The 11901-nt window shown below is 40.3% G+C and overlaps 1 long non-coding RNA gene across 1 annotated transcript; it reads right to left on the bottom strand.

Annotated features, from left to right (window-relative positions):
* Positions 1–667: 667 nt before the first annotated feature.
* LOC140133983 (uncharacterized) lies at positions 668–11297 on the bottom strand. The gene is made up of 3 exons (XR_011856003.1): positions 11229–11297; positions 1203–1250; positions 668–1110 (listed from the first exon to the last, which is right to left on the bottom strand). It is a non-coding gene; the product is annotated as an uncharacterized lncRNA (long non-coding RNA).
* Between the last annotated feature and the right edge of the window lie 604 nt (positions 11298–11901).

The raw sequence follows: 11901 nt of genomic DNA, 5'->3' as shown, positions 1-11901 counted from the left end.
TACGTTTCAGCCATTACACGCTGCAAGTGTGATGTGAGTTGGATGCATCACACTTGCTAGTGTATAAAGGGCCTGAGTTCCAATTGTTTTACTGCTCTGCCGGATAAGATGCAACTGTAATGAATGAAATGGAATAAAACTAACAGTGAGAGCAACTTAATTCCCTCTCACTTCGTAGTCATGTCCACGTATCTGTGGTTTATAACTCCTAAAATTATGGCTTTGACCTTTAAAGTCTTGTTTATTTATTCTGAAAACCTTACAGTGGATACATTACATAGATGTTCAGACATGGATTTTTAAATTTTTTGCATTCTTTCAATCAGTGTTTCCACCATTATTTTATTAACCTCTATTATAGAAGGCTCCACCTTTTTCATGGCTAAATCAGTATATAATGTAATTTAGTATTTAATTAGTAACGGATTCAGTAATCTTCTAATTACTCTCCCAGCTGACTGTGGAAATCCTGGGAAATTGCAATGATGTGATTGCATGAGAACCCTTCCAATTCCCTCCTCAGCATATTATCAGCATATTACAAGAACTGATGGGCAGTGGGTGTAAGCCTCAGCAGAGCAATGTGCTAGGGACCTGTATAGAGGGTCTGCATATAGTAGATATTTTTCCATAAAAAAAATACAATTGAACAGAACTTGTGCTCCTGTGACATCTGTTCTGGCTTGGACTTCCTCTGCCTACAAAGTACAACAGAAGATATGCTGACGAATGTGCTTTTATAGTTGTATGAATTCTGTCTTGCACTAGTTTGAACTCAGCCTTATTCCACTTCTGGCTGTCTTAATTGATTTTCACCACACCTGTCTGTCTCATGTTGACTTAGTTCTGGGTGGCAGACAGTTAAACTAGCTGTGATGGACAGACCTTCTCCAGTCACTCTCTAGTTTGGGACTCCTTCATCTCTTAAGAAGCGTTTGTTTCCATTTTCCATTGCTTCCATTGCTTGTGGACATTTTCTGGACTTCCTTTTTTTGGATTCTTTGACCCATTAGCTATCTTCTGACCATCCATTTGTCTCTTGATTCTGCATTCCATCTGTGTTTTTACTTTGGCACCAGAAGGAAACATCAGCCAGTTGCCACTTACCACCTAGGGTAGGATAGACAATTAGGTAGGGACAGCCAACCTAGTTTTGGCTTAGAAGTCTGCGGAGAGGCTACAGAGGCCAATAAAACACTTACTTGCTAGCAACAGCCTTCTTCATCCCCCTACCCTCTCTGTAGACTTTTCTGTATGAATAAGTATTTGGGTGCAAATAGAAATAAGAAAATGTGGGTGAAAACAGCCTGACAATGAAGAAGGAAGTACACTATTATATACACAGTATTACAGAGGTTCTTTTATACTCCTGTTATATCCATTTAACTGTTATATATTCACTTGCGTGGATTTGCTTTCAGCTGAAAATGTGAACTGCTACACGTCCTCTGCAAATGGAGGCTAAATGCTACATAAAAGAATAAAAACAATAGCGATAGTACATCATCTGTGTGATTTATGCCAAGCAATTTCCTAAGGGCAGAGCACTTCTCTGTTATCTATTTATCTGTCCGCTATATATTACTGTCACTTGTTTGTGCTCATTTATAAGTACGTATAGTAAGGGTGTCGATGGGTTGGGTAAAATAATAGCATCCTATATGTGAATGCAAACACTAAGTCCTCAGAGAGATATCAAGGTTGGTTCCATCCGTAACGAGTTTGCAGTCTGCCAGTACAGTGCTAGATAAGTGCAGTAATGAAAACTGGAAAAAAAATGTTATTAAATTCGATTTCATGTAAAGAGATGGAGCTCATTACTGCATTTATTTCCCAGTAAACATCTCCCTCCCACCCGTAATTGTAGTCTGGTCTTGTTGTTCTTGTGCATTGCAGCCCATAATCCCATTCATTGGTGTGATGTCTGCTAATTTGTATCTCTGTCTGGCAGAGGTTTGTCTTGTCTCACTTCATGTTTATTTTTGTCCTTATAATTTTTCTTATAATGAATCTTATAATGACGTTAGTTTTTACTGTAGTCAGCGATGATGAACATTTCAAATGCAGGTGAAATACGTTTGATCCAATTTTAGAGCTGTATATAGTTATAGGGAAGTCCTATACATAGTTTTGGAGTTTTTGGTTTATTATAGTAAAATAGTTTATTACACAGGAACTTGTTAGCATAAAAATAGAGTCAAATCCAGCATCAGAATGTTATAGAGCAGGAAGAGCTGAGCAGATTTATAGAAAATTATTTTGTACAACCCGTCATCCCTTTATCCATATCTCTGTTCATTTTGAGTTCAGTGAGTGTTCCTGGTAGGTGATTGACAGCTTAATCCGTCATACAGGGAAAGCTATCAATCACTAAATAGGTCTTCTCACTGGACCATAATAAGATGAAAATACCAGAAAGGGAAACAAATACATATTGGTGAAACCAACCAAAAAAAACCAAAACATTATATATATATATATATATATATATATGATTTTGCTCTGCTCTTCCTGCTCTATAACATGCTGCCTTGCAAAAGGGACCCTTCTCAGTTTCTCCTTCCATATAAAATACTGCTTGCAGATGGGACACTACTAGAGATGAGCGAGCACTAAAATGCTCGGGTGCCCCTTATTCGAGACGAACTTTTCCAGATGCTCGAGTGCTCGTCTCGAATAACGAGCCCCAGACCCGAGCATTTTTTTAGTAAAAGAGAACATTAAAAAAACAGTGCAAAAAAAAAATTCCAGATGTTTGCAGATGTTTTACTTGTAAGAACACATTGAAATAATACTATTCTTCACATTGCAGGTGTGCGCGCGTGTCTCCCGATAGGTTCGGAGATACGCGCGCACAGCTGCAAAGTGAAGAATAGCGTTATTTCAATGTGTTCTTGCAAGTAAAACATCTGCAAACATGTGTAATATTTTTTTTTTACAATAAAAATACTTTTATTCAATTTATTTTATTAATTTACTGCTCGATCTCGAGCCGGCGAGATACTCGTCCGAGTAACGAGCCGGTCCGAGTATGCTAATACTCGACCGAGCAGTATACTCGGACGAGTATACTCGCTCATCTCTAGACACTACATACAATCTTCTCTGCTCCTCCTGCTCAGTAACGTGCTGCCTACAGATATGGCACAAAGTACAATCTGATCAGTTCCTCTATAACATGCTTCCCGCAGAGAGTAAACAGAGACCAAAAAAATTTTGTCCGGAGTTCCGACATACATACAAATTCAACTTAAGAACAGACCTACAGAACCTATTACTGCCTGTACTCTATATACTGGCCTTGCTATGCTTCTGCAGCTCAGTTCCTATTCCAATCCTTTCCGATTCCCAGATAATCCTCATGTTGATGTGTGTAATCAATGAGAAGGTAAAACTGAGCAGTAGACTTCTGTTTAACCCTCTGTGGGCAGTAACCCTGTACAGATGAACAGACTATTCATCCACCATTGTCCCAGTCCTATAGTTTATGTGATGAATACATTTGTTGCCGCTGTATGTAGCGCCAGGTTTTCTGAATACTCTTTGTGTATCCTCTAAAATATAAAGTGCAATATAAATAAAGATTATCCTCAGCCTTATTAGACCCCAGTGCGGCAATAACTCATAATGGTGGAGAAGAGGCAGATGATATTGACCGGCTTAGGAGCTTATACACACAGAAAACTTTTGATGAATGCAACAAGTACTGTGTATAGCTGTGATATTAGCAATAAAATGTGATCCAGCAATTTCCATCCATATAACCTTTAGAAATGGCAGAAAGGTGTGAATAAAAACTCCATGCCTGTATGGAGAGGATATAACAATAGCAGACATTCACTGGGAGAGATGAGGAGAACCTTTACAAGCTCGACTTGAACTTTCTTGATGATACAAGGAGAACATTGTGGGAAATTCAAGGTGATGTACAAATAATTATAATGTACGTGTTCCCTTCATTGCTGCGCTAGTCTTACCCACAATAACCCTAGCCCTATCTTACCTTACACTCAAGGTGGACGTATTGTCAGGAAGTTCATATTCCGGGATTACAAGTTTTTTATTGATTCTGAACAACACGTTAGGAAACAGTCTTTATGTGTCTTCGATTTTTTTTAAATAACTAAATATTAGCACAACTTTTGCAGCAGTTTGCAGTATAAACAAATATGTTCTTTTAAGTAAATATCACTGCAGACGTTCTCATCATTTTTTAGCATTTACAAAGTTTTGTTCTCATTAGACCTGAAGTTCCGGGGAAAAAAGTGGGGCTTATTTATTTAGTCTAAATGAGTTATTAAAGGGGTTTTCAGCTTTCGCCAAATAATTGATATTGTTTGTGAAATTAAAAGTTATATCATCTTCCAGCATATTGGGGCAGATTTACTTACCCGGTCCGTTCACGATCCAGTGGCGCGTTCTCTGCGGTGGATTCGGGTCCGGCCGAGATTTATGATGGTAGTTCCTCCGCCGTCCACCAGGTGGCGCTGCTGCACTGAAGTCCGCTGGAATGCCTCGAAATATACCGGCCTATCCTGGATGAAGGTGAGTGAAATTTTCGCGACACAATTTTTTTTTTAAATGCGGCGTTTTTTCCGAATCTGTCGGGTTTTCGTTCGGCCACGGCCCCCGATTTCCGTCGCGTGCATGCCGGCGCTGATGCGCCACAATCCGATCGCGTGCGCCAAAATCCCGGGGGCAATTCAGGTACAATCGGCGCAAATCGGAAATCTTCGGGGAAACACGTCGGGAAAACGTGAATCGGACCCTTAGTAAATGACCCCCATTGTCTGTATCAATTCCTCACAGTTTTCAAGATGTCTGCCCTGTTCCCCCCTACCGCACCTCATCACAGGACGTTGTTATCATAACAGGTAAACCGTGCGTGGATCCTGGGCTTGTGCCCACTTGACTTTATTGTAGCATTGGGGTTTTTCCCCTACACTTTGAACATCCGACTACTTAGCCAAATTACATCTTGGTCTAGGGACACAGCACGGTTTTTCAACCGATTCACTTTTAATACATTGCCTTATATTGGTGCAGAAGAAGGGGTTTTTCTGCAGGTAGGGGGAGCTGGTGGTGTGCAGAGCAACCAACACTATCATATGCTGGGGTGCTCTGCTTGTTGTACTCGTGTGCTTCGCACACTTTTTAAATGGTTTTATTGTTTTCTGTTCTTGTTGTGCTTTTTGTATTATCAATAAAATTGTATATACTTTTTGGTCATATAGCGTACATCCATGTGTTTATTTATTATCTGTTCATAGAACATTTTCAAGTAACTTGAAGCATCCAGGTGGGCACGGGATGCAATACCTCCAGTAGGTCTCTTATCTTTACCATTGGAATCTTGTTCACTTCTTTCACTTACCTTTTACCAATTAACAATTGCTCAAAGTAACAACAGTCCTAAATTTACTGCTGGGGAAAAGTTTATTTTTTAAGATGTTTTCCACCAGTATCCCAATGCAGATTAAATTATACTTCTGAATCCTACTGCATCAGCAAGGGTAAATGAGGGGTTAGCTTTTTCCACACATGGGGGCACATTTACTTACCTGGTCCTGTCGCAATCCCCGAGGTGCGTTTTCCGACGAGGATGAAGTCCGGCACGATTCTTTAAGATCATGCGTCCATTTTCCTGCATCTGTCGCTTCCCTGCTGAGGTCCGTCGGAGTTCACCTTCTTCTTCCCGGTGTATGTATAGTTTTTTCGGCACCAATATATAAAAAGGAAATAGTAGAGCTGGAATGGGTGCAGAGGAGATCACCAAGATCACCATAGACAGTGGGGATTCCTCTACACCTAGAGAAGAGGTGGTTTTACCATCACCATAGACAGTGGGAATCCTCTACACCTAGAGAAGAGGCGATTCTACCATCAACAAAGACAGGGGGCATCCTCTGCACCTAGAGGAGAGGAGGTTCTACCATCACCATAGACAGGGGACATCCTCTACACCTAGAGGAGAGGCGGTTCTACCATCACTATAGACAGGGGGCATCCTGTACACCTAGAGGAGAGGCGGCTCTACCATCACTATAGACAGGGGAAACCTCTACACCTAGAGCAGAGGTGGTTCTACCATCACCATAGACAGGGGGCATCCTCTACACCTAGAGGAGAGGCGCTTCTACCATCACCATAGACAGGGGGCATCCTCTACACCTAGAGGAGAGGTGGTTCTACCATCACCATAGATGGGCGGGGGCATCTTATATACGTAGAGGAGAGGCGGAGTAGAACTGGAATGGCTGCAGAGGAGAGCAACCAAGATCACCATAGACAGGGAGCATCCTCTATACCTAGAGGAGAGGTGGTTCTACCATCACCATAGACAGGAGGCATCCGCTACACCTAGAGGAGAGGCAGTTCTACCATCACCATAGACAGGGGACATCCTCTACACCTAGAGGAAAGAGGGTTCTACCATCACCATAGGCAGGAGGCATCCTCTACACCTAGAGGAGAGGAGGTTCTACCATCACCATAGACAGGTGGCATCCTCTACACCTAGAGGAGAGGAGGTTCTATCAGCACCATAGACAGGAGGCATCCTCTACACCTAGAGGAGAGACGATTCTACATCACCATAGACAGGGGGCATCCTCTACACCTAGAGGAGAGGTGGTTCTACCATCACCATAGACAGGGGGCATCCTGTACACCTAGAGGAGAGGCTTCTCTACCATCACCATAGACAAGGGCATCCTCTATGCCTACGAGGAGAGGTAATTCTACCATCCCAATAAACTTTCTGCCACAGGATGCAGTTAAAGCAGATACTTTCTATATGGTTTTTTGTTACCGTATATACTCGAGTATAAGCCGACCCGAGTATAAGCCGAGACCCCTAATTTCAACACAAAAAACTGGGAAAACCTATTGACTCGAGTATAAGCCGAGGGTGGGAAATGCATTGGTTACAGCCTCCCAGTATATAGTCTGCCAGCCCCTGTAGCATACAGCCTGCCCAACCCCTGTAGCATACAGCCTGCCCAGCCCCTGTAGTAGGAAAAAAAATAACACTGTACTCATCTTTCCGACGTCCCCCATAGGTCCTCTTCTGTCTCAGACTGTCTCAGACAGAAGAGGACCTATGGGTGACGTCAGAAAGGTGAGTTTTGTCTTTATGTTTTTAGTTGACTCGAGTATAAGCCGAGTTAGGGTTTTTGAGCACAAATTTTGTGCTGAAAAACTAGGCTTATACTCGAGTATATAAGGTAATTTGATATTGATGCGGGGAGTCACTCATATTGGGGTTGGGAATGGATTTTTCTCTAATGTGTGTATGGATTTTTTTATTTGTTGATACATAATATAAATAAATATAATTTACATTTTTATTTGCTATAGGTTATGTGTATGTCAAAGTAAAATCTACGTGAATAACCAATGTTTTCAGCAGAATATTAAAAGGATGGATAGAAAATTAATGATCATAAAAAGCTGAATAGAGTAAATATATAGATAAAAATGTGAAAAGTTGTAGGTCAATTTTTTTCCTTATTTAAGGTGGAATTAATATGCATGTGCATTATTAACATAATGTAATTATTCCAAACACAATTTTCCCCATATATTATTTTTATATAAATGCAGAATAATTATTTGTGATGATACTTTGGAGATTCCCTGGATGCACCAATTAAACATTGCATGAATATTTAATAAGATAATTAATTTTAATTCCCATATCCCCCAGTGATATTGCTGTAGGCATCATTGCATGGGTCTTGTCCAGGGAATAAATGAGTAGTCTTTCTTTAATGCTAAGAATTGGGTCTTTTTCTTACATTACAAGTCATTTATTTATAATTGTTCTTAGTCCCCCCCCCCCCCATTTATTTATAGGATTCTTTGCAGTCAGCCTCAACGTCATCCTATTAAAGAAGAAGTTTACAAGCACGTTGTTATGCAGGGTCTGGGACTGGGCCTTGAGACTAAACCCCCTACTCATCCTAAGTGCTAGGAGACAACTGGTCTGGACTTTCTCTTCCTGTGCCAAAGTGCAAACACAGAAAAAATACAAGACAATACCAACAAACCAGCATAGTTGCCAAATTTGGGTCAGAACAAGGAAGCAAAGCAGTACAAAATTCAAGGCAAACAGTCAGAAAAAAAGATACCAGAATATGGATGTTATTATAAATGAACTGAGACAAGTATAAGAGTATAGGAGCCAAAGAGCACCGATTCACAGAACTATATGAGATACTATAGCCCTGTCCAGAAGGTGATTGGATCAGTTCTCTGACATCAGACAGAGGCAATCAGGCAATGAGACAATATTAACTGTTAATCTAGAGAAGAATTTGCAGGAGACTGATAGGTGTGGGAAAAATCAATCAAGGATGTCAGGAAAAGGAATACACCAGTGTTCAGACAAACAAAAGACACAAAACAAACTCACACTTAACAGCACATTCTCAGCCATACCTTACAGACAGTGGACTACACAGTCATAGATCTAACACATGTCTGAACAATATTTGTTGAAAACAGTACAGGCAGTCCCCGGGTTACATACAAGATAGGGACTGTAGGTTTGTTCTTAAGTTGAATTTGTATGTAAGTCGAAACTGTATATTTTATCATTGTAGTTCCCGACAATTTTTTTTTTTGCCCCAGTGACAATTGGAGTTTCAAATTTTTTTGCTGTAATAGGACCAAGAATTATCAATAAAGCTTCATTGCAGACGCCTTACAGCTGATCATTGCAGTCTGGGACTATTTTAAAGCATCCAGAGAGCTTCACCAGAGGTCACAGTGGGCAGAGGGGTCTGTCTGTAACTATGGGTTGTCTGTAAGTCGGGTGTCCTTAAGTAGGGGACCGCCTGTATAAGACATTATATAAACTACATAAATAAAATATATAATGTTCCAGTTAACTTTTATGGATCAGAAAGATATCTGCAATTAATAGTTGTCTTCTATGGATGACCATTTTAAGATCCCTCTTCTCTGCAGTACAACATCCAAATGAACTTGACACCAGTTGAGATTAATTTGCTAATAGAGCAATAACATATTCCACAGTGTTGTACAGTCATGACATACATTAGTTCTGTTACCAATGATACACACAATATAAAACAAATCTAGATAGCATGTTGAGGTACATCATAACAAGATTGAAGTCTGCGGACACATGTACATCAACCCTAATAGTTCATGAGGAAAGTATTTGTATTATGTTATATAGTATACTAAGCTATATACTGGGGGCGGGGGACTTGCAGGCTATATAGTGGAGGGGGGGGACTGCAGGCTATATACTGGGTGGCAGGGGCTGGCAGGCTATATACTGGGGGGGGGCAGGGGCTGGCAGGCTATACACTGGGCGGCTGGGGCTTTCTGAATATATACTGGGGGATATGGGCTGGCAGGCTATATACTGGTGACTGGCTGGCTACATACTGGGGAGGCTGTGACCAATATATTTCCCACCTTACTCGAGTCAATAGGTTTTCCCATTTTTTGTGTTAAAATTAGGTACCTTGGCTTATACTTGGGTTGGCTTATACTCAAGTATTTATATGGTAATATTCGAGTTACTGAGTTACACACAGTACATTGTCCAAATTGTGCCCCTTACACCTTGTAATATACCCATTATAGTGGCCCCAACATAATTAACCATCAATTACATCTCCCACACAGTATATGAAATTTTAAACCCCTGACCTGTGGCCCTCACACTTAATACTGCCCCCACGCTGTGTACAAAGACTTATAATATTCCCTAAATGTGGCCTGTTACCCAAACTTATAATATAATAATATACCCTGAATGTGAAGCCCACTAATCCCCCCCTAACTGTGCCCCTCACCTAATTATGCCCTAGGTTTACGATCCCCACAATAGATAATGCCTCCTCAATGCCTAATAAAGCCTACTATAAACATTCTGATTGTTGACCCTTCCTAATAATGTCTACTGAAAGGAACCGCCACTTATAATAGTAATTCGATGACAATTATTAATGCCCCCATAAACTCTGTTTTGATTATATCATATTGATATCATTTTTTAATTGTAATTGATAATGCTTTATTATCCAATTGGGCTCAATGAATTATCAATTATATTACCCTATTTTTATTATACCATATTAATTGTAATTTATAATGTTTATTAATGTTTTTTATTCAATGTTTTTTATTCAATTTATTTCAATCTAATTGGGCTCAATCGGGTTCAAGGGACTACCATCAATAATGTGTTTTGTACTTCTGTGCTAACCAATTGGGTTCAATGAATTACCAATACTGTGTTTTGTTACTTCTGCTGCTAACCAATCATCAACTTTAACGTTTACTCCCCCTCTTCCTTCCCCTTTCCCCCTCTACCACTGTCCGTCCTCTACAGTCTTTGTACACTTGACAAAGGGGTACTGTAACCCCGAAACGCGTTGTGTTTTAAGATTCCTAATAAACCTAATTGTATACTACACTCTGAGTGCGCCATCTGGTTGAACTACAAACAAACACTCCAATAAACTCAGAAAGAGCACACTACATTTAGTTACAGCTGCCCCATTAACAGCCCTTCCCCGACACACTGAACAATAGCCTACTACACAGTAATAGCACCCTGACACTTAGTAAGAGCGCCCACACACTTTTTAATGGGCCCACACACTTTGTAATAGCCCACACATAGTAATAGGACCGCCCTCTATACTTAATACTAGTCCCTCCCCCAAACACTTAGTAAGAGCCCACACACGTTTTGTAATAGCCCCCTACACTTAGTAATAGGCTCCTCCCCAACACACTTAGTTATAGACCCCACACAATAGTTGCCCCCCCCCACACTTATTAATAGCCAAATTCCCAACACTTGGTAATAATCCCTCCACAACACACTTAGCAATAGCCCCCCAACATAGTAATAGCGCCCCCACACTTAGTAATATGCCCCACCCCCATGCTTAATAAAAGCCCCACACACACACTTCGTAATAGCCCCCTCCCACAAGCAAAAATCACCTTAGGAATACCTCCAGACTCCCATTAAAACACTTGAGAATGAAAAAAACACTGTCTGCACTACATTGCGTCTTCTCCTTCAGACTGCTGTAATAAAGCTGGAGACACAAATAGGGATGAGAGTGGGGAAAAATGCCTTACAGCAGGACAATGGGAGATTCAAGGCATAGGACCAAAGATTTGGGGCAAGTCATAATAAAGAGAAAAAAAAAATATATATATATACATACTGTATGTAAACATATGGCCGTTGTCAAATAACTTTACACATATCCAGGCAACATCCAGTTACACGGTACAGACAAGTTACTTGTAAAGGAAAACACAAACCCAACAGAGTGTGAGCAGACTCGAAGACAAAGGTCATAGTAGAAAGGCCGCACATAAAACCAAGAGGATAGAGATCAAATACTGCAGAGAGTCAGCACAAAAAGAAACTAGAAAATAACACATTGCAAACACGGAACGAAGACTTTGACCATAGGCATATCACATGGTACAGGGAGAGAGACACATATAGAAAATTGTAACATATGGTGGCAATCATTGTAGAATACTGCAAATTTCCACATCTCTACAATATCTACCATATACTTTACTCTATAGATAGCATCAACCAAAAAAATGGTAAAGCAAGGGGTGTGGGCGTGAAATCACTGTCACATACCACCCCTGCTATATTGCGTAGTACAACCGAAATGTTGAATATACTGAAAAAATTAAACCAAATGGATGCCAGACAAATAATTTTATTAAATACACAATTACAGGGCAACAGAAGAGTAGCAATAAAAGTATAAAAACAGAGAGTGCCAAAATATGTATATAATCAAAAAGCCAATAAGAGGAATAAGAAACAGTGTATAGGAAAGGATACCACTTTTGAGCCAAATATATAAGTTC

This window comes from Engystomops pustulosus, chromosome 5, assembly GCF_040894005.1.
Source record: "Engystomops pustulosus chromosome 5, aEngPut4.maternal, whole genome shotgun sequence".
Classification (NCBI taxonomy): Eukaryota; Metazoa; Chordata; class Amphibia; order Anura; family Leptodactylidae; genus Engystomops; species Engystomops pustulosus.
Note: the sequence above shows the minus strand (reverse complement) of the source record. Positions and strands in the feature narration are given on the sequence as shown.